The sequence below is a fragment of the Lynx rufus genome, unplaced genomic scaffold (genome assembly GCF_022079265.1).
Source record: "Lynx rufus isolate CCGP_SWC_20201006 ecotype Redwood Valley unplaced genomic scaffold, mLynRuf1.p SCAF_5, whole genome shotgun sequence".
NCBI classification, from domain to species: Eukaryota; Metazoa; Chordata; class Mammalia; order Carnivora; family Felidae; genus Lynx; species Lynx rufus.
The window spans coordinates 53677585-53702794 of NW_025814867.1; the positions used below are offsets into that span (position 1 = coordinate 53677585).

Genomic DNA, 25210 nt, shown 5'->3' on the forward strand with positions numbered 1-25210 from the left:
ACACTATGGAAAGCTGAGCCGAAGGAAATGGAGAGTCAGCCAAGGAAAGGGATGATTGATTGCAGCACCGCCACCCCCTACAAGGATGGTCACGTCCTGCCTGCCCAAGGCCCTCTCTCCCTGGACTTTGTGCGAGGATTAGACAGGGCCATTGTTTGGGGAATGGATCCTTTACGTGGACAGCTTCAGTTTTTTCTGGTCTGTAAGAACGCTTCTCTCTGACCTGCAAACTCTACTCAGCAGTGGGGCTCAAAGTCCACAGAGATTGGAAATACTTTTAGCGAATCATTAAACATTTAATTTTTATAGTAACTTTTCATTAGATGTAACATACACTGCTTTTATGAAAGAGGATCTTGGGCAGCATTAGAATTTGTTAATATGTGCCCTTTATGTGTTGAGTTTCCTTTCTTGGTTGTTAATTTGGGTGAAGTTACCATCTCCCCTTATGAGATTATTTCCATCTTTCTTTGCACATGAAGGGAACTTGACTTTGAAAAAACATTTACACGTTTAATATTTTCAAAATGTTCCATGTCCGTTTAGAGGTCATTTTTCCCTGAGCTTTGGCTTCCTGCCTCCATCATGCTATTTTTAGATTTTACATTAAGAATGGGATTCCTTTCGGGGCGCCTGGGTGGCGCAGTCGGTTAAGCGTCCGACTTCAGCCAGGTCACGATCTCGCGGTCCGTGAGTTCGAGCCCCGCGTCAGGCTCTGGGCTGATGGCTCGGAGCCTGGAGCCTGTTTCCGATTCTGTGTCTGCCTCTCTCTCTGCCCCTCCCCCATTCATGCTCTGTCTCTCTCTGTCCCAAAAATAAATAAACGTTGAAAAAAAAAATTTTTTTTAAAAAGAATGGGATTCCTTTCTTAATAAAGATATTTGAACCAAATTGTGTTGTAAAAAAGTTATGTTTATACTATTTGTTTTAGTGTTTTTATTGTAGAGTCCTGCAATTGCCTTCATTGGCACCAAAAATTTGGCCTTTCAAATAAAGACAGTCCCTTAAAACGGGTTCTGAGAAATCAGACTGTGGGCTGAGTCTGTATAACACCTCACACCTTGTCTGCCATGAACTTCTTGTGAAAGACACTTGAATAAATAGCCTTAGCACATGGGGATAGATGGCCCTGGAACGGCCGTGGGTTATCGTGCGTGGACCTCAGTGCAGACAAGAAGTCGATCCACACCAATCTCAGTGACACGGCACAAAACAGGCGCATTCTCATGTTTAACCTTCTGGTTTCATTGTCCTACCCTCCCAGCGTCCAGTCAGCAAATAGAAACCATTCTATAAATTTTACGAGGTAGATATCCTGCGGGGAATTAGTTACACAAGTGAAGGAAGAAGAAAAAGTAGACGGCAAGGTAACCCAGAGACTAGTAACTGCAAGAAGCAGCCACCACTTTGAGAATTGAGGGAACAAAAGGGAAGCGATGGTGTAACCAGAACCTTCCTTGGAGGTGCCCTGGGGTTGTGCTGGCAGGGGTGAGGTGACGCAGCCGTGCTTGGGAAGCATCCTTGGGGCGCATCTGGCAGCCACAGTCAGATCACAGAAGGGTTGTCCTAGGATTGGTAGTCTCTGCAGCCACAAGAGGAATGTCATAGACGAGGTGGATCTCATGAAACACCTCCTTCCTTTCCCTTCACTGGCCGGTCTCCCACGGGTGCCTCCCACAGTCAGGATCTAGCAGGGAGCCAGGTGGCAAAGTTGCCTGAGAAATGTGGTTTGCGAGTGTCAGCCTCAGCATCATAGAGCAGCAGCTCGTGGCTTTCTTTGCTTCCCTTCCTTCCTGTGTTGGTCTCTTCTATCAGTTTCATTCACTTATTTCTACTAAAATATCGCAAGTGAGGGTAGTGTTTGTGATAAAGGGACCTCTTATAAAGAACAAGGGAGGGAATCTACTAAACTATTTAGATTAACCTACAGATTATTTTCCAGCCATTGTTGGGAAATGCTTTTATATTAATGAAGGGAACAGAAGTCTCAGCGCCTTTTTTTTAATGTTTATTTTTGAGGGAGAGCACGAGTGGGGGAGGGGCAGAGAGAGAGAGGGCAGCAGAGGATCTGAAGCAGGGTTTGTGCTGACAGAAAAGCGTCCAATGCAGAGCTTAGAACTCACAAATGAGCCATGAGATCATGACCTGAGCCGAAGTCAGATGCTTAACCAACTGAGCCACCCAGGCACCCCAGAAATCTCAGCTTGTTTTTAATATCACATTTAAGTTTCTCAGAGAATAGAATGCTGTGTCATATTCTCATTTCACTTTGAGATTTTATTTGAAGTCATGTTCATATTGAGTGTAAAAATCTGTCCTCATAATAGCTGTTCTTATCTTGGTGTTTCTGTCTTGTGTCTAGAAAAAAAATGACTCATTTTCTCCTAAAGATTAGAATTCCATGGTATCTCTTTTTGCTACAGTTCCTTTGTGTGTTCATTTGTAGGGCTGATAGAATTGGTAATGATAGTGCCCTCCTTGTGTCATATTCAGAGCAGTTCAACAAGCCTTTATTAAAGGCCTGTCAAGGGCCATGGCTTTGGGCAGAGGACAGACTTGGCTTTGAGTTCCCAGCTCTACCACTTTGGTATCTTACCCTGTTGAGCTCAGTTCTTTGTCTATGATGTGAGAATAAACACTAATGTTGCAGGGCTATTAAAGTATTGTGTATGTAAAGCACTCGACACTGTGTCTGAGAAGTGCTCCATAAATGGTAACATGCCATTATTATTACAGTTTTGATGATCATTCATAGCTTTAGTAGATACTGTAGACAGTAAAGTTAACAGTAAAGTTTTCATTGTTGAGATATTTGTGTTTTATTTTCACAGTTAATCAGCATGTTAGTTGTCATTGGCTTGGAAGGGCATTTTTCTTTAAAGTTATTAGTTTGTTTAGGATTTATTTTATTTAAACTCCCTTTCCTACCTGCAGAAAGGATTTAGGTGACTGGCTTTTCATTTCTTAAGTTTTAAAATTTTTTTTTTTCAACGTTTATTTTATTTTTGGGACAGAGAGAGACAGAGCATGAACGGGGGAGGGGCAGAGAGAGAGGGAGACACAGAATCGGAAACAGGCTCCAGGCTCCGAGCCATCAGCCCAGAGCCTGACGCGGGGCTCAAACTCACGGACCGCGAGATCGTGACCTGGCTGAAGTCGGACGCTTAACCGACTGCGCCACCCAGGCGCCCCTCATTTCTTAAGTTTTAATAAGAGAATTAAAAATAAATAACTCACGGCACCTACGTGGCTCAGTCAGTTGTGTCCAACTCTTGATTTCAGCTCAGGTCATGATCCCAAGGTCATGGGATTGAGCCCCACAGCAGGCTCTGCACTGAGCATGGAGCTTGCTTGGGATTCTCTCTCTCTCTCCCCCTCTGCCCCTCTCTCCCACTTGTGTGCTTTCTCTAAAATAAAAAATATGTGTACGCACACACACACACACACACACACACACAGACACATACATAACTCAAGTGCCTTAACCACTTCTCAGGCCTGGGTTTTTCATGCTTACTTACAGATTGACACTTTGCTAATCGAAATGGAGATTTAATATGGGCTGAAGTGAGGAGATGTATTCTGTTCTAGTGACTAGAGTACTGAACTGAATTTGTTTAGAAAGAAGTTGGGTTCTTTGTTTAACCAGGTCAGAGATTTGCCAGTAACTGTGGGCAAACTCTTTGATTCTTTGCTTATTTTTATTTTGTTTGCCATCTCCTTGATTCACAGTAGCTTATAAGAATTTATAAGAATGTTTATAAATAGCATATATTTACCTTGGATGAAGAGGGCTCTATATTAACTATATCTTAGTCTACTTTTGTTGGTATGGGGTAGGGTTCTTAGCCTTTCCTGTGTATCACAAACCCTGAGGGACTTTAGTATATTCAGATCCAAGGCATTACTCCCCACCCTAAGAGCCTGATTCACTTGGGGCTCTAGCATTAGCATGTGTGTGTGTGTGTGTGTGTATCTATATCTACACCTGTCTGTCTATCTATCTACCTACCTGTCATCTATCTAAGCTCCACAGATTGTCCTAACATGGAACCAGTTGCAAAACACTGGCATAAAGGAAACAGCCCACCTGTGTGCTTGAGTCTTTCTCTTACATTGTGTCTATTGGCCATTTTGTTGCTTGTTGGATATGGGCACATGTATTAGTTTTCTATTGCTCCTATAACAAATGGCCACAAACCTGGTGGCTTAAAACAACGTGTTTATTATCTGATAGTCCTGAAGGCCAGAGGTCTGAAACGGTCTTAAAGGGCTAAAATCAAGCTGTTGGCAGGGCTGATTCCTTCTGGAGGCTCTAAAGAAGAATTTGTTTCCTTGTCTTTTCTAGCTTCTAAAGCCTGCCTGCACTCCATGATTCATGGCCCCACATTCCTACCTCTGCTTCTGTCATTACATACCCTCCTCTGACTTTACCTACTTTCATCTTATGAGGACCTTTGTAATTACATTAGACCCCCCTGGATCATCCAGGATAATCTCCCCATTGTAAGACCCTTAATTTAATCACATCTACCAAGTCCCTTTTGGCAGGTGAGGAAATACAATCACAGGTTCTGGGGATTAGGATATGGACATGTTTGGGAGAGGCCATTCTGTCTACTGCAGCAAGAAAAGATTCAGATCCCCCCATTTTTCTCGTTTGAGTACAGAAACCTCTGAGTTAGCCACACCTTCTTTTTTCTACAGTTTATGATAGGCAAGAGAGGAACATTTTCAAAGACTGGAAGTGATGATACCATACTCAGAAATTTGATTTTTTGATTTTTTAGAAGGCTACCAATTTTTAAATTTTCTCATGCCTTAGGAACTTGTTTCAGAAATAGATTACATAACATTTGAATCTCATCAGCTTTGAAATGGTGCATTGCTAAAGTTTCCCTCAGGTAGAGTACTTCTCTATCACTAAAACAGTAATTCACAACAGTGTGTGACTAATTCTTGGATTTATTCTCCTAGCAAGCATTTGTTGACTGCCAAGTGTGTGTTCAATTCTTAGATACGAGAAGACTGGATTCCTGACCTTAAGGTTAGGGTCTAAGAACTCACTCCTAATGGTTAATATATTTGTATTTCAATATAATTGGTTTCCTTGTAATCCTCTGTTTTTTGCTATATGCATGTAAAAACATCGTGCTGAGAAGGGGCCCACAGATATTCGCCAGAATGTTAAAGGGGTTCTCATGACATTAGTATGATCAAGAACTCCAGTGAGAGGATTCTCATAAATGTGTCACCAAAAAGATGATCGTGAGATGCAGGAAGCTGCTCAGGGAAAGGGGAAGCTCCTGGCAATGATTTTCAATGCTAGCTGCTTACTGGGTTGATGAGCAGAAAGTGGGTGGTGCCCCTTAAAACTACCAGTGCCTGGGACACACCGACAGATTCTGATTTGATTGTTCCTGGAAGGGTTCTAATATCTGTCTTTAAACAAGTGATGTTGAGTTTGGTCTTGTAGAGGGGACGTAGAATAGGAAGACCTACAAGAGTACGGCTGAGGTCAAGGGCTCAGTAGAAGAGCTGTAAAGAAGTCTATGGAGCTGGGACCTAGACACAGACAATAAGTCCTTAGTTCATCCCGCTTCTGCCCCAGTTCTTCTGCCACACACTGTCTGCTAAAGACTCTATGACCTTTGAGCAGGGTAGAACCAAATTTAGACATTTGGCAACTCAACAACTTAGCCAGCTCATTTCCTAGTAGGGAAGACAGGTTTCCAGTAGTTAAGAATGTGGGCCTGAGCCAGACTGCTTGGGGCCTAAACCCCCATTCCTCTACTTACTAGCAGTGTGACATTTGGAAATGTGCTTAGTCTTTTTGCCTCAGTTTCCCCAATAATAGTAGTATTTCCTAGGATAGTACCAATAGCTGACTGGGGTAGGTAACTTTTATTGGCTCTGTTTACAGATGGCACTTAGATTAATTTCATAGCTGGTATTATGGACTGAATGTTTGTGTCCCCACCACAGTACATATGTTGAAGACCTAACCCCCAGTGTCATAGTACTAGGAAGTGGAGTCTCTGGCATTGTAATTAGTTTAGATGAGGTCATGAGAGTGAAGCCCTAATGAAGGAATTAGTGTCCTTATAAGAAAAGGAAGAGAGACCAATGCTCCTTTCTCCACCATGTGAGGATTTAAGATGAAGGCTCTCACTAGGTATCAAATATGCTGGCTTCTTGATCTTGGCCTTCCAGTCCTTCAGATTGTGGGAAATAAGTGTCTCTTGTTTAAGTCACCCATTCTATAGTAGTTTATTATGGTAGCCCAAATGGACTAAGACAGCTGGTAAGGGGGCAGAACTGAGATTGGAAACCATATCTTTGACTCCCAAACAGGGATGCTTAACATGCAAACCATCTTGGTATTGGGTAATATATGTGCTAAAAGTATGCACTTAGACATGATGGTGGTCCAAAGGAAGGATTCACTTTATTTGAGTAGGTCAGAGGAGGAGAATCTTCAGCTAGTTTTTTTAAAAAAATAGTTAACCCTTTTGGAATTGCAAAGAGGATGTGGAAGAAGGCATTCCAGGCAGAGGGAATAGCATGTGTAAAATTCTGGAGACATGGAAGAGAGACTGCATGGGGACCAGATGGCCAGGGGGTAGGGTGTGTGCAGGGAAGCCGGCAGTGGGAGGGAGGCTGTGGAGCCGCGTTTCTCCAGGGTTGTGCTACATGGAATGCATATTAGAAGCCCTGGATATGCAGTGCAAACACTCCTGAACTAAGACAGAGGGTGGCAGTAGGAGAATGAAGGGCAGAATACAGGCCATATAAAGCATGTTGAATCATCAGAACCTAGTGAGAGATGGTCTATGTGTGTGCGAGGGAGGGATTAGAGGGGAGTCTGGATCGTTGGATTGGCACTGGTTGGAATCCAGTAAGGGTTTTTTGTGTTGTTGTTGTTGTTTTTTAAGTTTATTTATTTACTTTTGAGAGAGACAGAGACAGCATGAGTGAGGGAGAGAGAGAATCCCAAGCAGGCTATGTGCTGTCAGCACAGAACCCAATGTGGGGCTCAAGCTCATGAAACTGTGAGATCATGACCTGAGCCAAAACCAAGAGTGGGATACTTAACTGACTGAGCCACTCAGGCACCCCGTGAGTTTTTGATGTACTACTACGTGCAAAGGAGATCTGCCAGGGTAGAGTGATCACACACCCATTCTTCCCAGGCTCCTAGAGGAAAGTGGTGGTGAAAACAGTGTGACTGGGCAGTGACATCTGGGGGGTATCCGTGAGAAAGCCATCTGCGTAGCTACAGTTCCCCCTCTTCTGTGACACTGGCTAGGTAATGATAACAATAGTGAAAGCAGATTTGGAGATGTGGAATGTAAGTTTCAGTGCAAAGAGTTGACAGTCATTATGCCAAAGCAAAGTACTGATGTCTGAGAACACTTTGGTGAAGAAGAAGCCTTATGTTGATCATAGAGAAATGAATAATCACTCTAAGGGCATACCAAGGCGACAGAATCATGAAAGGGAGATAAAAATTAAACCGTGCCCTCCGTATATGAAGGAGGGAAGTGACTGAAACTTTCTGGACAAGCACCACAGTGTTTGTCTTCTAAATGATGTCATTCAGTTAGAATAAGGACATGAACGACCAGCTACTGAATTATCCATTTTTTCCATGACTAACTGGCTTTTTCTCTGGTATTTGGTCTTTGGCTTTCTGCTGCTCAGGAGATCCACATCTACATGTTCAACTTTAAATCCTGCAAAATTATTAACATAAAGGACTGTTTTTTAAATTCCTCTAAATTGGTAGGGGGCAATGGTATCACTTATTTCTGCAGCATGGTATTGATAAGTTGATAAGGTTGCTGTATGTTTTCAAACCTGAATATTTATTTTGTCTCTGTTGGTCACAGCATCCAGCAGGTCACTGTAAAACTTGATTTTATTAGATGTCCTTAAATCTGTCTTAAGGTTAAAATCTGGCACTTCTACATCAACTTACTTCCTAAATTTTTCCTTCAGATCCTTCCTCCAAGGGATTTTTCTTTTTCTTCCTTTACATTGTTACCTTAGAAGGAAGTAAGCATTCATCAACTTAACCAAGTTTCTTACTGTGGATAGCACATATGTTAAGATACACATTAGTATTGAAATGTTATTAAACCAGGCCACCTGGGGGGCGCCTGGGTGGCGCAGTCGGTTAAGCGTCCGACTTCAGCCAGGTCACGATCTCGCGGTCCGTGAGTTCGAGCCCCGCGTCAGGCTCTGGGCTGATGGCTCGGAGCCTGGAGCCTGTTTCCGATTCTGTGTCTCCCTCTCTCTCTGCCCCTCCCCTGTTCATGCTCTGTCTCTCTCTGTCCCAAAAATAAATAAACGTTGAAAAAAAAAATTTAAAAAAAAAAAACCAGGCCACCTGGGTGGCTCAGTCAGTGGAGCATCCGTCCGACTTCGGCTCAGGTCATGATCTCACAGTTTGTGAGTTTGATCCCCAAGTTGGGCTCTGTGCTGACAGCTCAGAGCTGGGAGCCTGCCTCAGATTCTGTCTCTCTCTGCCCCTCCCCTGCTCACGCGCTCTCTCTCTCTCTCTCTCTCTCTCAAAAATAAATAAATATTAAGAAAAATTAAAAATAGAGAAATGTTGTTAAAACAATTCTGTCCCACATTTTTCTAAAATTGTCACTCCAACTACCAGAGAGTGTAATTTATATTAGTATTACACAAACTAGGAGGCTGGTTCTGTGTAGTGGGCTTGGAGCCAGCTGAGCTGGGTTCTAATCCTCTCTGTCCCTTCTAGTTATGTGATCTTGAGCAAATTATTTGACTTCTCTGTACCTTGACTTCTACTTCTATAGAGCAAGAGTATTAATAGTACGTAACTTGACAGGGCTGTTAGAGGATTAAATGGCATTGTGTATGTACACTTGACCCGTAATTAATGTCAGTTAGTTTTCTGTGTCATCATCATGATCATTCACTCCATTTTCATAACAGCCAAACAAGGCTTGTTTTTCCAAAGGCCTACTGCAGTTTTCTGTACCGGTTGGCTCTCAACAAATTGATGAATCTGAACTTCTGAGTTAGGATCGTAAAAAGAGAAAGTGATTTTTTTTCTTTTTGAGAGAGAGAGAGAGAATGTGTGTGCACACATGAGCAAGAGGGGGAGAGGAGGAGGAAGGGAAAGAGAGAGAGGGAGAGAGAGAATCCCAAGCAGACTCCACACCCAGCCCGGAGTGGTCTCACAACCATGAGATCATGACCATAGCCGAAGTCAAGGGTCAGCTGCTTAACCAACTGAGCCGCCCAGGTGCCCCAAAAAGAAAGTGATTTAAAAATCCTTTCCTTGATTTCTTGAGCCTTTGTTTTTAATGATAGTGACAAAACTCCTGGAATTTTCCACTTAGCTATCTTCCACTTGTGGCCTTACATGTGCAGTGAGAAAAGTTGGGCAATAAAGGGAGACTCTGGGCAGGGCAATTTGTTTGACCTACATTCTTTTACTCTGGTGTTCAAGAGGCTGTATTCATATTTGTGCGTGCAGTCTTGAGTAACCACCTAAATTCCATCTCCTCAGGCATTCTTTCTTCCTGAGGTAATAGATGCAAGCAGCATCCAACACACTCAGACCAAGGTACGCTGCCCGGGCTGCTCTCGGGGAAAGGGAAGGCTAAATGCCAGCACATGGCACAGTGGAAAGGAAGCAGGCTTTGGAGTCCACTGACTTGAATTGGAATCCTAACCCCAGGCAAACTGCTTACCCTCTCTGGGCCTCAGCTTTCTCATCTCTGAGATCGGGAAATAGAGAATCACAAGGAGCATGGCACCGCACGGGGCACAAAACAAAACATACTTATCCAGGAAAAGTTGCCTCGCTACCTCCTTTGTGCTAGGCCCTCCTTGAGCCAGGTGCCAGGGACACAGGTGGCCAAGGTGACGAGCCGACAGTGTTAACTGGCCAGCAGACAGACGGCCCCACGGGTTGTTGCAGAGGAGCCTGGTAAACACAGTGATGGGGAGTGAGGGGCAGTGAGAACACATGGAAGGTTCATGCTGGGACCTGATGGATGAGCTAGGAGTTTGCCCCCAGTCTGGTGGGAGATGGGAAGGAGGGACATGCAGGAGAGTATTGGGCACACAGAGAAGTTCAGTAAGGCTGGCCAGGTTAAGAAGGATGGGTTGGGGTCCCCTTTAAAAAGCTGGACTTTATCCCTTTTAAAAAATAATCTCTACAGCCAGTGAGGGACTTGAACTCCCAACCCTGAGATCAAGACCTGAGCTGAGATCCAGTTGGATGCTTAACCAACTGAGCCACCGAGGCGAACCAAAAATCCCCATTTTTAAATGCTGGCAACTAAGGGCATTTTTTAAAACATGCAGTTTGTAATCATCTGTGGGCTGGATTCTTCTTTTATCTTTTCCAGAAACCTCAGCTTGTGGCATCTACTTTTTTTTTTCCCTTTTCATTCCTCACTAAATCCTTTAGTCCCTCATTATGTCCAATAGAAGTGACTCATGGTGGGGCAAAATGTTCTTGCATTTATAGAAAAGTTACATGCAAAGTCAGTCTATGTATATACAAGAATTTTTACATAAGGAAGAATTTTCAGCTGGGGTGGTAGCAGTTACTGTAAGTAAAATACAGTTGTAAATGTTTCTCTGAAGGGAGAAATTTCTTTTTTTTTTTTAATTTGTTTTAAATGTTTATTTATTTTTGAGAGAGAGAGACAGAGACTGAGACAGAGTGTGAGTGGGGGTGGGGCAGAAAGAGAGGGAGACACGGAAACCCAAGCAGGCTCCAGGCTGTGAGCTGTCAGCACAGAGCCTGAAGCACGGCTTGAACTCACAAACAGCGAGATCATGACCTGAGCTGAAGTCGGATGCTTAACCAACCAACTGAGCCATTCAGGAGCCCCTGAAGGGAGAAATTTTTGAATTCCAGTCAACTTACAAAAATATTATGGAACACAAACATTTATTTATAAATAAGAGAAAAAAACATACATGCAGATGTATTCAGTATGTATTTACACACAGGACATATGAGTACATAACATATTTTTCTTAGGAATTGTCAGATACCTTTTCCTGCATCAAATGATGAGGAATATTTAAAGTAAAAAGGAAAGAAAATTAATATATTCTGCATGGATATTTTGTTATAACTTTTATGGTAAGCAATAACAATAAGCAGGTGCCTCTATTCTGACATTATACAGCTTTAGATTGCTTTTTCATTTAAACACAAGTTTCAGGAATGAACCAAATATTTTGTACCTTCTTTTATGATTGGAACCTTTCATTTTCTAAAACTTAGGGTATGGGGGCGCCTGGGTGGCTCAGTGGGTTGAGAGTCCAATTCTTGATTTCAGCTCAGGTCATGATCTCATAGTTTGTGAGACTGAGCCCCGGGTCTAGCACAGAGCCTGCTTGGGATTCTCTCTCTCCCTCTCTCCCTCTCTCCCTCTCTGTTCCTCCCCGTTCATGCTCTTTCTTTAAATTGATAAATAAATAAACAAACAAACAAAATTGAAAATAAGTAAAATAAAAATCAGGGTATTTGCTTCTAAAAGAAGTAACCTATTTAATCAATATTACTACTATATTAATATTTATATTAATCATATAAAACTATATGCAGTTTTATAAATTTATTTTACATACAGTATTCTTTTTTTATTTTTTATTAAAAAAATTTTTTTTAATGTTTATTTATTTTTGAGACAGAGAGAGACAACATGAACGGGGGAGGGTCAGAGAGAGGGAGACACAGAATCTGAAACAGGCTCCAGGCTCTGAGCTGTCAGCACAGAGCCCGACGCGTGGCTCGAACCCACAGACCGTGAGATCATGACCTGAGCTGAAGTTGGCCGCTTAACCGACTGAGCCACCCAGGTGCCCCTACATACAGTATTCTTAAAATCAGCTTCTCATTTTTGTTTACGTCCTTAAAAACATCTCTTGGTATTACAGGTTTTATTGAAATAATGAAAATAAAGGACTTAATGCAGTGCCCGAAATTTGATGATCATGCCATGTGTCAGCAATTGTTATTGTTATGATTAATGATATCACTGTTGTAAGCCTGACTGACAGTTGAAGAAACAGTCTTAAATAACTGAAGTCCACTATTGTTCTATAACTAGTAAGTTTTAGAGACTAAAAAGACTTTATAAGACACAGTTCTACCAAGCTAAACTCCATAGTCTTTCATTTCTAACAAAAAAGAACAAACAAAAGAAACTTTTGTTATTAAACCATCTATTTGTGTGCTGGGTGCATTGCACATATTAGCTCATTTGATTTTTCTGCAAGTACAGTTGCCCTTGAACAGTGCAGGGGTTAGGAGTGCCAGGCCCCCTGCAGTGGAAAATCTGCATACAACTTTTGGCTTCCCCCAAATTTAACTACTAATAGCCTGCTGTTGACCAGAAGCCTTACTGATGACATAAACAGTTGATTAACACATATTTTGTATGTTACATGTATTAAGTACTGTATCCTTTTTAAAAAAAATTTTTTTAATGTTTATTTTTGAGAGAAAGAGAGAGAGAGAGAGACAGAATCCGAAGCAGGCTCCAGGCTCTGAACTTTCAGTCCAGAGCCTGACACGGGGCTCGAATCCACAAACTGTGAGATCACACACTGAGCCTAAGTCAGATGCTTAACCGACTGAGCCACCCAGGCGCCCCTGTATTCTTATAATAAAGTAAGCTAAAGAAAAGAAAATATTAAGAAAATCATTTAAAAAGCAAATATAGGGGGTGCCTGGGTGGCTCAGTCGGTTGGGCGGCCGACTTCAGCTCAGGTCACGATCTCGAGGTCCGTGAGTTCGAGCCCCGCGTCGGGCTCTGGGCTGATGGCTCAGAGCCTGGAGCCTGCTTCCGATTCTGTGTCTCCCTCTCTCTCTGCCCCTCCCCCGTTCATGCTCTGTCTCTCTCTGTCTCAAAAATAAATAAAAAACGTTAAAAAAAAATTTAAAAAAGCAAATATAGGAGTGCCTGAGTGGCTTAGTCAGTTGAGCATCTGACTCTTGATTTTGGCTGAGGTCATGACCTCATGGTTAAGTTCGTGAGTTGGGATTCTCTCGCCCTCTCTCTGCCCCTCCCCCAATGACTCTCTCTAAAAATAAATAAACTTTAAAAAATGAAAAGCAAATACATTTACAGTATTGTACTGTATTTATTGAAATAAATCTGTGTGTAAGTGGACATGCAGTTCAAAACAATGTTGTTCAAGGGTCAGGTGTATTGTATGAGGTTTCATTTTATAGATGAGAAACTGGAAGTACTAAAGGGTTAAATTACTGACCAAGGTCACATTGCAAGTGGCAAAGCCAAGAAGTGCTCCTAGATCTGAAGCCAAGGCCCATGACCTTCTTCCAGAGTACAGTGTCTTTTACTACATTGTGTCTAATTGATGCTTGCATGTAGCAAGTATTTTATTTGTAACTGATAGCAAGCATTTGAGGAGTTTAGGTCACTAAGAAAATAGTCTTCGTTTCATAAAATTGCTGGCTAAAATAGGAGAAAGCAGTCATCTTGAATAGATAGGGTTTTCTGTAAAACAAACAAAAAGGTTTTGTTCTTGGTTTTTTGTTGTTTTTTTTTAAATCTGTATTTCTTTCCATGTCTGGGAGGTGACCTTTCTGATGTTACACCGTGGGTAGAATTCATTTTGTAGGATGTGAGTGGGATTTGGGGAGTATGATGGGAATGACTGATGAATCCATACCCCATTCGTAAGTGGCTTGTCATGTTAAAAACAGTGCAGTCTGGTCTCACAGATGAATGGAGAAAACATAAACGATGGATATAGGAAAGTATCAGTTCAGATTAGGTTTAGCTGTGAGTGACAAAAAAGCCCCAAATGCCAGTGCCTCAAACAAGATGGAATTTTATTTCTCATGCATGTAAAAGAAGTGTGGAGGTCAGGAATGTAAGGCAGTTTCAAAATGAAGATTTTTTTCGGTTTTGCTGCTCCATCATCCTTCAATACATAGCTTTCTTCCTCATCATCCAGGCTCGCTGCTTGAACACCTTCTATTACACTGTAATCCAGCTGGTAGGAAGGGGCAAGGACACATCTCCCTTCCTTTAAGGACACTTTCCAAAGCCACACATGACACCTTTGTTTAGATCTGTTTAGCCAGAATGTACTCACAGGTGCGTGAGTACACACACTTGGTTGCAAGGGAGGCTGGGAAATGTAGTGTCATCCTGGGGTGTGGGGGTGGGGAGATATTCTATCAATGAGAAAGAGGGAGAGAACAGATACTGGGAGATAAGCAACGTCTGTCACAGAAAGAATGAAAAGGAGATAACCGTGTAACAGAGAGAGATTGCCTGTGGTCCTCTGTTGGCGGATACCTTATACAGTAAAACCTTGGCTTGCGAGCATAATTCATTCTGGAAACATGCTTGTAATCCAAAGCACTTGTATATCAAAATGAATTTCAAGAACCTTCGGCTCAGTTGTGATCATGCGACATTTAGCATCACGTACTACTCGTATTGCAAGACATCGCTCATTTATCAAGTTAAAATTTATTAGAAATGTTTGCTCATCTTGCAAAACACTTGCAGAACAAGTTACTCGCAATCCAAGGTTTTACTGCGTATGCTTTGCCTTGGATGGGAATCCTGGAACGAACATACAAATGCAGGTCCTAAACTTTTGGTCCGGGTATCTGCCTTTGAATGAATGATAGAAATCTTTAGGAGCCTGTGTCTTTAAAAAAAAAAAAAAAAAAAAAAAACAAGGATGACAATTTTATCTTTTTTGGTAGCTCTTTTGAATACTGCTTCACTACAAATAAGACCTACCTACCTGAGGAATCACATCGTTAATGAATCACTAGCTCAAAAGTTGCACTTACGTTCAGAAGCTCGAAATTTCCATTTGCAGGTCTGAGCTGCCCTGACATGGATACTGGGTCCATGAGGCCCATGGATTTTGAAGGTTTTGCGACCTTCTCTCATTAGCACATATACACTCAGGGTATCTTGTCATGGGTGAGAAGTAAATGTATGTATTGGGAAGAATGTTTAGGGACCTGGCTGCTTTTTGTTTTTGTTTTTGTTTTTGTTTTTCTTGTGCTTTCTCTTGTCATAGTGCTCTTTCATTTAAAGGATTATTGAAATAATCCTAGCAACTATTTTTTGAATGCTAAACCCATTGCATATGTTATTACGCTTAAAGTTCAAAACAACTCTGAAAGGTAGGCTTTATTCATTCTCATTTTATAGACAGAAAAGCTCAGAGTCACATAACTAGTAAGGAGAGTTGCTGAAATTTGAACTTGGGTCCAGGGGACTCCAAAATCCATGCCCGTTATCACCATACCCCTTCATCTTAAAAAATACAAGAAAGTGCAAGGACCCATTCAACGTTTCTTTTTGTATAATAGCCTAAGGAAAGCAGAGATGTGGGGGTCAGTTGTCCTGGTCCCTGGACTTGTATGGGGACTCCCTCAACCCTCTCCTTGGTTCTTTACTGAACCAGGGATCTATGGGAACTGCCACTGTTGTAGAGACAGAGGAGTAGACAGCTTAGAGCTCTCCAGGGGAGGGAGGTCAGTAGCAAAGAGCTGGGCTGGAGCCCTATTCTTTCCCCAGTTTGTTGCTTTCCCAAGGTCTTGCTTTTAGTACTCTGTGTGGGTTGTTTTTGTTTTTGTTTTTTTTCCAGTTGCCTTCATCGTATAGCTGTCCCTACACATTGGTAGTTTCCAGATGACTGTATCTCTAGGGCTTTGGGTTTTTTCATCCTCTGGGCGGGTGGGGGGTGGGCGTGAGGAGGAGAGAGGGAGGTAGGGAAGGAGTGGAGGGGAGGGAGGTGGTTACTGAAGTAAGAGCAGGGAAACTACTTTCTGTGTCATTGCAGCAAATTTCTCCTCAATCTTTACTGGTCCAAGTAGGGTCCAAATAGGTCCAAATAGGGTCACATGTTTGTCCCTGACCCAATACGGGAAGCTGGGAGGTGGAATAATGCAAGTTAACTTTGAGCCGCAAATCCCACTCAGATTAACTTCCCCCAAGCACCTGGGCTTTGCACAAGAAGCTGAGGGTACCCAAATAAAAGTAAAGGTTGTATTTATAAAAGATTGGGACTAGGTTTTGGGAAAGCACTAGTATCTTTTGAACTCAATCAGCCCCAACCCGCACTCTACCAGCACCCCAGGACCCCAGACCCCAGAACTTGGGCTCGTCCCTTGACCGGTGACTTTTGGAAGGCTGCTGACCCCTAGTGTTTGAAGTAGAGCATTGGACAGGGAATCCAGAGATTTGGGTTAACCTTTGAAAGGATCACAGAATCACAAAATCTTGTGCCATCCCCCCACACAGTGAGGGTGTGAGCAAAATGAAACTTCTGGAAGTACTTTAATGAGCACAAAGCGCCAGCCACTGGCACACCGATGCTTAGCGAATTCTCGTGTGAGTAAATGAGGAACCCAAATGTTACTCAGCTCTCCTGTCCCCCTCCCCAGCCACCGCTTTCACTTGTAAATATCAAATATATCAAATATATCAGCCTAATTGTGGTCACAAAACAACCACTACAAAGCAACGAATTATATTCGGAATATGTGCATATGTATATGAAAGCACGTTTTGTGATGTGAAATGCCACTACCTGGTAGGATAGCTGAGAAGGCTACTCGTTATGCAGGGCGTTATTTTAACCAAATCAACAAGCACTGCTATCGTGAGGTCTGCTGGGAGCTGTGGGCGAAGCTGTGTTAGATGGGGTGCCCTTGGTCTGTGGCTTTGAGGGAACAGGATATTGCTTGTGTTCCGTGTTTTGGGGTAGGTGTGGAGAGGAAAGGCAGGAAAATGGTCATTCTAATATTAGATGAATCTCAAGAAAATTGAATAATAGTATGGTCTTACTGTGCTTTGCTTTTGATTGACTTCCAATTCAAGTGTCACATGGCATTTCTCAGGATAAGAAAAATCTTGCACAAACCCAGGAGTGGAAATGAACCGCCACTGGCCGTGGAGGGCACCGAAGGACAGCTAGGATTTCTCAATCTGAGGTCAGGGAGAGAGTTCTGGGAAATGGTGGCAGCGGCAGCCACAGCTGTAGAACTTCCGACAGCTGTTTGGTTTTGGCAGGCCAAGCTGCCGCTCGCTGAAGAGAGCTGTGCGGCTTCCATCCAGGGCCCCTCCTGTCATGCAGCCTGTAAGATGCCTTCCAGGAGAGGAGTCACGCTCTCTCCCTCTCTTCCCCTTTTCACAGGGAGAAGGAAAACGGGCAGGGAAGCGCCATGGTGGTCAGATGGGTCATGGATGTGGAAAAAAATGAAACCACTGATGCAAAGTGATTGGACAAATCAGACTGTATCCCTGCATCCAAAAGTATCGTACCAGTTTTGCTGGCCTCCTCTCGTCTCTTAAGTAAAGGAAGTGCCATTTATTGTCAAGACATATGGTTATTTTTGTTAAATCTTTTTTAAATGCATTTTTAAATCTTTATTTTAAGGGAGAGGGAGAGGAGGAGGGGCAGGGAGAGAAAGGAGAGACACAGGATCCCAAGCAGGCTCCGCACTGTCAGCGCAGAGTGCTGGCTAACCTACCCAGGCTCCTGTATAATTGCTTTTTAAAACATTATTCAGATTTATGCACGTCTAAATGCTAAACAGACTAAAAAATAAAGACCAATTTGTAAATAAGCCTATTTTAATGTTGCTTACAAAAGAATACATAGTTCTCTTGATGGCTGCAGGTAGGTAAGGCTGTCTGGCTGTATTCAGAGAACCACCACAGTAATGGTGTTTTCCTAACTGGTGAGTAGCCTTCAGTAATTGTCAAGAGTTACTTGTCTGAAAGTGCTGTCAAACCAGCAAGACTGCATTTATGCATCCATCGTTTTCAGGATTGTTGGTAACCTGGGCATATTTTCCCCAAATAACCTTGCCTCCTTGTGTCACAAGGCCCAACTCCCTCACGTTCACCTCAATGACAATATCTTTGGTAATAACACCCAAAGACGTATATAGTGGGGATGAGGGATTCTTTTTTACACCAAGTATTGGCAGACAAAAGGTGGCTTTCAATTCAGGATGTGTTACGTGGCCTTTTTGAAACGTAAGCCCATTGGCCTAATGAATCTTTCATATTTAGGTGGTTTTCGAGTAAAGCCATCTCCAACAAAGCAGACTTTAGTAACCATCCTCTTCCATGCTTTCTTTTTTCTCTTTCCTGTTCGAATAGCTTTTAATACTGCTGTTTCTCCCTGGGCACGAACTTTGGGCATAGGGACTTCCCATTTTCCTGCTTTCTCTTTTCATTTTTGTTTAATCATATTGGAAAGTACTTTAGCTCGGGACTGTCCCTCCCTGTCCAGTAGATACGCAGGTACTGCTCCTTGTGGAGTCTTCTCATTCTTTGGCTTGGTGTTTCTCTTTTCATGCATCTTGATAGTCTTTTTCATTTGTATTTTCTCAGCATGGCGCTGTTTATGGTAAAGCTTACCTATCATCTTTTTTGCCTTCTTTGAACGTTCAGAGCCTCTCGACCTTCCTTCTTTCTCTTTTTCTCATGGTAATCCAAACGATACCCATAGTGCTTCCAGCGTAACTCAATATATTCGTTTTGTGGCATGGTGACGGCCACAGAGCCACCGGGTGCAGCTGCCAGGGCGCAAAGACTTATCGTTATTAATACAATTTTGGTATTTTGTAGAGAATGACAATGGACACTAAATATTCTAGCTTTCGGTTGACACATTGCAGGTTTCCACTTTGCATTCATTCCTCTCTTTTAAGGTACATAGTATTCTTACAGAAATATAATTTTATTCAGTCGGTGTTTAACCAAGACTTAGAAGACTACTTAAGTTGCAAGCCAATCCCAATCAGCCAGTGTGAACAGTCCTGTGTTAAGCTGTATTGGTGCTTCAGGGAGAAAGTGATGGAAGGGACTCCATGTTGGTTTCATGGAACTGGGGTATGAATAATGGGCAAGTAATGGATGACCTGGTGTTCATGCCAGTAGAACCCCCTCCTGCACAACTGCTTTCACAAGCACTTGACACAAGTTCTACATTTTTTAAATGTGCCAAGTACATTAATTTGGTTGATGTGTTTTTCTAAGTGCTCTCTGTGACTCTGTAAAAGGAGCATTAACCATTAGGAAGGTTACAACACTGGGTAGAAAAGTAAAAGTATTTTTTGAATTTTGTTCTCCACAGGTTAACTTTTAGCTTCAATGTGTTTTTGGTTTTGTTTTGTTTTTGCTCCCCCACCCCTACCACATTGGCATATGTGAGAGTGTGTGTGTGTGTGTGTGTGTTGAATAGATAATAACTAATTAGGAATTCTCTTGAGAAAAAGTCTCAGCCAGAGAAATATGGGGAAACCATGCTGGAGAACTCTGACACAGCTGTTTAATTTTGGCAAGGAAGAAAATTGGAGTTCTTCTTTGTTTGGGTATATGAGGCACCGTTGTACCATGCTGCAGTGTGATTTGACCGGAGGGAAGCTAATGCATGGGCACGTGCTTTATACCTGCTGTCTTATTTGGTCCTCAAATAACCCTTTGAAGCAGGTGTTATTATACTCCGTGTAGAGACAAGGAAGTTGAGACTTAGCTAAGTTACAAAATTTGCCCCAGGCATATTTTTTAAAGGATTTGACCAACTTTTGAATCCAGACATTTCTAAACTCAAAGACCCTGTTCTTTCTACTACACCAAATGGCCCAGTACCCAACTTATGTTGGGTTAAATAAGTCTTTTTTGTCTTTTAAATAAAAATGCAAGCAACATTGAACATTTATTCTGTTTAGTGTTTCTCAACAGAGTAACAGATAGTTTCTCTGGAGCCCTTATGTTTTCACTGAGAATTTGATTGCTTTTGTTTTCATTTTGGTAAGAACCCATTAATAGTAAGCATATTCTGGATCACCTGGATTGTCACTTTATAATTGAGTACTACCCTATTATGTAAGCAATTCTGGTTCTATTTGTGTTTACATTGACACCAAGAAGTATTTCTCCACCTCAGAGATTGCTAGCTGCTCTACCAACATCCACTCTTTCTTACTTCCTTACTAACAGAACCTTGATTTGACTGCAGGTGGCAATATTCCTGTATTACCCAGACTCTCTTGAAGTTAAGAATGGCCATGTGACACATATCATTCTGGCCAATGATATGTAAGAGAGTTATTGGGTGGGGCTTCCCAGAAAGATTCTTAAACATGGCTACTTGGAGGCTAATGCATTTTGCACTGTCTGTTCTTTCTCCTTTTCTAGGCTGGAAAGAGATTGAGTTATGACCACGAGGGCAAGAAAACATGCTAGGGATGGCTGCAAACGGAATGAATCTGAGTCTCTGATGACTACAAAAAAACCCCACAAAAAACAAACAAACAAAACCCCACAACATCATGACAGTGATGGATATGGCTATCTACACACTACTTATTATATGAGAACCATAAGCTGATATTCAAAATAGCTTTAGTGTGATGGGGTGCCTGGGTGGCTCAGTTGTTTAAGTGACTGACTCTTGATTTCAGTCAGGTCATGATCTCACAGTCTGTAAGTTCAAGCCCCACATCAGGCTCTGCACTGACAACATGGAGCCTGCTTGGGATTCTCTCTCTCTCTCTCTCTCTCTCTCTCTCTCTGCCCCTCCCTGCTCTCTCTCTCTCTCAAAAATAAACTAAAAAAATTTTTTTTTAAATGGCTTAAGTGCGATAATTTATATACCATGAAATTCACCTGTTTTAAGTGTATAATTCAATGATTTTTAGTAAATTTTCAAAGTTGTGCAAACATCGCCACTACTCAAATCCTGCTTACCAAATCCCACTCCCAACCCTAGGCAACTATTCATCTGCTTTCTGTTCCTATAGATTTGCCTTTTCTGGACATTTCATATAAACAGAATCATACGATGTGTAATTCTTTTGCATCTGGTTTCTTTCACTTAGCTTGCTGGTTTTCAGGTTCATCCATGTAGTAGCATGTATCAGTAGTTCTTTCTTATTGCTGAATCATACTCCATTATATAGCTATCCCACATTTTGTTTATCCATTCATCAGTTCATGGACATGTGGATTGTTTCTACTCCTTTGATATGAGTAAGGTTGCTATGAACACATACATGTTTTTGTGAGACATGTGTTTTCATTGATCTTGGGTGGATATTAGGAGTGGAATTACAGGGTCATATGGTAAATTTATGTTTAACTTTTTAAAAATTTATTTATTTTTGAGAGAGAGGGAGTGAGAGAGAGAGAGCACATGCGAGTGGAGGTGGGACAGAGAGAGAGAGAGAGAGAGAGAGAGAGAGAGAGAATCCCAAGTGGGGACTCCATCTCATGAATCGTGAGATCATGACCTGAGCTGAAATCAAGAGTCAGACTCTTAACCAACTGAGCCATCCAGGCACCCCTGTTTAATTTTTTTTTAAGAAACTGCCAAACTGTTTTTCAAAGTTGCTGTACCACCTTACATTCTCACCAGCAATGTATGAGGGTTCCAGTTTTTCCATATTCTCACTAACAATTATTTTGTCTTTTTGATTATACCCATTCTATTGGTCATGAAATGGGATCTTACTGTTGTTTTAATTTGCATTTCCCTAATGACTAATGATATTGAGCATCTTTTCATGTGCTTATTCATTTTTTAATGGGTTTGTCTCTTATTAGTTTATAAAGAGATTTTTATATATTCTGGTTAGAAATCCTTTATTAGAAATACTATCAGCACATATTTTGTTCCAGACTGTGGTTTATATTTTCACTTTATTTTTGATAATTTTGAAACACCAAAGTTTTTAATTTAAATGAAGTGTATTTTTCCCATGTTTTTTCTTTTATATATTATGCTTTTGGTGTTGTATTTAAAAACACTTTTCTGCGTCCTTTATATTTCCACATAGACTTTAGGATCAGCTTATCAATTTCTACCAAAAGTCTACTGGAATTTTGATAGGAACTGTGTTGAATCTATAGGTCAGTTCGAGGATAATTGCCATCTTAATTATACTGAGTGATGTAATCCATGAATATAGAATGTCTCTCCATTTTTTTAGGTCTTTAATTTCTCACAGCAATAATTTATAGTTTTCAGTGTATAAATCTCATACATCTTTTATTTCTTAGTTTCTGAAATCACTGTTTTACGGACTTTTTCCTGCTAAATTGAAATCCTGATTCATGTTCTAATTGGCAAATAAAATAGAAAGTTAAAGGAATAGAAGTAGACTTAACATACATAAATAATATTTTCCTGTGAAGGGTAAATGATTCTTGGTGCATTATATAAATGATCAGTTTCACAGTGGAAAATGAACACAAATGGTGAAGAAACCAAATAACTGCAGGGCACACAGAACATTGGCATATCCTGGGCACCTGGGTGCCTCAGTCAGTTGAGCATCCGACTCTTGATTTCTGCTCAGTTCATGATCTCATGGTTGGTGGGCTCAAGCCCTGTATTGGATTCTGTGCTGTCAGCGCAGAGCCTGCTTGGGATCCTCTGTCTCCCTCTCTCTCTGTCTCTCCGCAGCTCTTGCTCACTCTCTCTCTCTCTCTCTCTCTCTCTCAAAATAAATACACTAAAAAAAATTGGCATATCCAACCCAAATGAACCTTTGCCTTATAGTTAGTACCATATGTGTGAAAGCCAATAAAGCAACATGATCTGTCACAATAACTCAGTATTTGTTCACTGTAATTAACTGGTTGTATATCATTTTTGTTTATATTTGTAAATTTATTTTATGTATTATCAGCATAAAGAATTTATACATAGTTTTACATTTATTGGCCCAATATTTTTCCCTTTAATGGATGTCTGGTATTCAACATGGGGAAACACTGATTTTAGTTTATTAGTTTACAGAGCATTTTCAGTTTACCATCTTATTATTCTCACAGCAACCCTGGAGCTTGGGTAAACTAAGGGTTTTTAGTATTCCCACATTATAAATGATGCAGATAAAACTCATAGACATAACTGATGTGCATAATTTTATACATCTCTAATGTGGCAGTTCTGGGATATAAAATTAGGAATTCAGGCTCCAAATCCCTAACCCTTTCTGCTACATGTATTAGTGATTCTTGATCACTTTCTTAAACCCTACTAAGGACACAAGAGAAATATAAAACTTTTGTGAGGCTTTGCAATCTATGTAGGGAGGTAAAACCCATGAAACGTGTTAAAAGTAAGGTTAGTGCAAGAGAGCCCACAGCCCAGACACCAAGTTCTTTTGGCATCTACAGAATGCAGACAACTCAATGGACTTGAGTAACTGAGTAGGAAAACATGACCTGAACCATGTAGAGGGCACTATCAGGCAGCCCAGATCCATGACCCCACCCTACCTGCCTTCGGAACTGGAGCACTCATTCCCCCCAGCTGCTTGGAATATTAACAGTCAACAGTTCTCTTCCAGGAGCCTCTCTGGGGAATTGCCCATGGCCAAAGATAGCTGCCTTGCCCAAGGGCAGCCCATATCTAATGCCTGGTTGATGGTGGGGGGACTTAAAGGCTGACCCTTTCTTCTCAGCTTGGGTCAACTCTGAAGAGCCATCCCAGCCCCAGAGCTCCCTTACAGGATGAGCTAGGCTTTTCTGTAGCTGCATTAGCAGCCGCTTCTCCTTCCGCCCTATATTACTTCCTCTAGTCCCTCCCAGCTGTAGATCCCCAGCGTGCTCCTTGATGAAGTTCCTCCTGGTGACCTCCATCTCAGTTGGCTTCCTGGGGAACCAGCCTGCACCAAATGATCTCTAAGGTTTCCAGGGAGTGGTAACAGCATGAACAAAGGCCTTAAGGCCAGAATTCTTGAGGCCCTAGCAGAGTAAATGGAATAGTGTTTTATAGAAGCTAGAAAACAGTGGCCAATGGTGGAAGACTTTGGAAAGCAGGATGAGGTATCAGCCTTGATGGAGAAACACCGCAAAAAGCCTTCACTGACCCAGTGAGAATATTGGAGCCGACCCAGACATTCCCCTGACACAGCAAATGTGTCACCTAATATCAACCCAGACCCTGAACATTTACTGCTCCATTCATCTGATTCTGTGAACTCTGTCCTGAAGCCAGAAAGGGAAAGTCTGAATTTAAGATCTCCCCTGCCAACTTTCTTTTTGTGTGATTTTAGAGCTTCTGTTGCTCATTGGGAAAATGGGTATGTTTTGAGGATTGAAATATTCCTAATTTCAGAGGCAGTTCATTGGTATCATGTGATAGAAGGCTTCCAGGGCCAATATAACTTTTGGTGATGCTAGGCTAAATTAGGTTAAATGTATGTCTTTACTGTAGGTTTTCTCAGTCTTTAATATATTGCTGTGCCTTGTGGTCTCAAGGAGGAGGATGGTAATGTAAATCACCTTACCTTAACTCATCAGGAAGACCTTTCCCCACTCCTGACACCCTCCAGGGAGCATCTCCTAGGCTTGTGTCCTGCTGAAGCCATACTGAGAAACTCTGGCCCATCACATAGGCAGTTAGCAAATGTTAAATCAGATCGTATCAATTACCATGGTCTGCCCTGCCTTCACCTAAGTTAGGAATCTCTCAGAAATATGTTAAGACTTACCATTGACTTTGGTACTCAAGATCAATGTGGTCTTGCTTATTTAATTCAGCTAGGCATATTTCACTTTAAGGATATCTCCAAATCACGATGTGTATCTTTTAATTTTATTTTTTTAATTTTATAATGCTTATTTATTTTTGAGAGAGAGAGAGACAGAATGTGATTGGAGGAGGGGCAGAGAGAGAGGGAGACACAGTATCCAAAGCAGGATTCCGGCTCTGAGCTGTCAACACAGAGCCCAACACGGGGCTCGAACTCACAAACTGTGAGATCATGACCTGAGCCAAGGTCAGATGCTTAACTTACTGAGCCACCCAGTGTCCCACATGTGTATCTTTTAAAGAACAGTACTCTCTCAAGCCTTTAGATTGGAGAGAAATGTGGGTTTCCAATGCATGTACTCTCCATTGGATGGGTGGTGTCCACCCTGTTGTGCTGAAACATATGATGGCTGCCTTGCAGGGACAGAGCAATGTGTGGAGAAGGATGCTGAAGCTGTGTTTGGACTGTGTGAGCAAGTGTGTTCTGATATATGAGTGATATCCTCTATTAACACAGCACTTGCTACCTTTATTTTAGGCTGTAGTTTAACTGATACATTCCTTTGCCTTTTGAAGACAGTGGGGGAATAAATAAATTGTAAACCATCCCCAATGCATGTTCAGAACTAACTCA

General features: G+C 41.7%; 1 protein-coding gene and 1 pseudogene across 4 annotated transcripts in view; one reads left to right on the forward strand and one right to left on the reverse strand.

The window, feature by feature from the left end:
- The window catches only part of SCHIP1 (schwannomin interacting protein 1), a 121344-nt gene that overhangs the window by 22361 nt on the left and 73773 nt on the right, over positions 1 to 25210 (forward strand). The window lies entirely within an intron of this gene.
- On the reverse strand, positions 17774 to 18575 carry LOC124526478 (ribosome biogenesis protein NSA2 homolog; annotated as a pseudogene).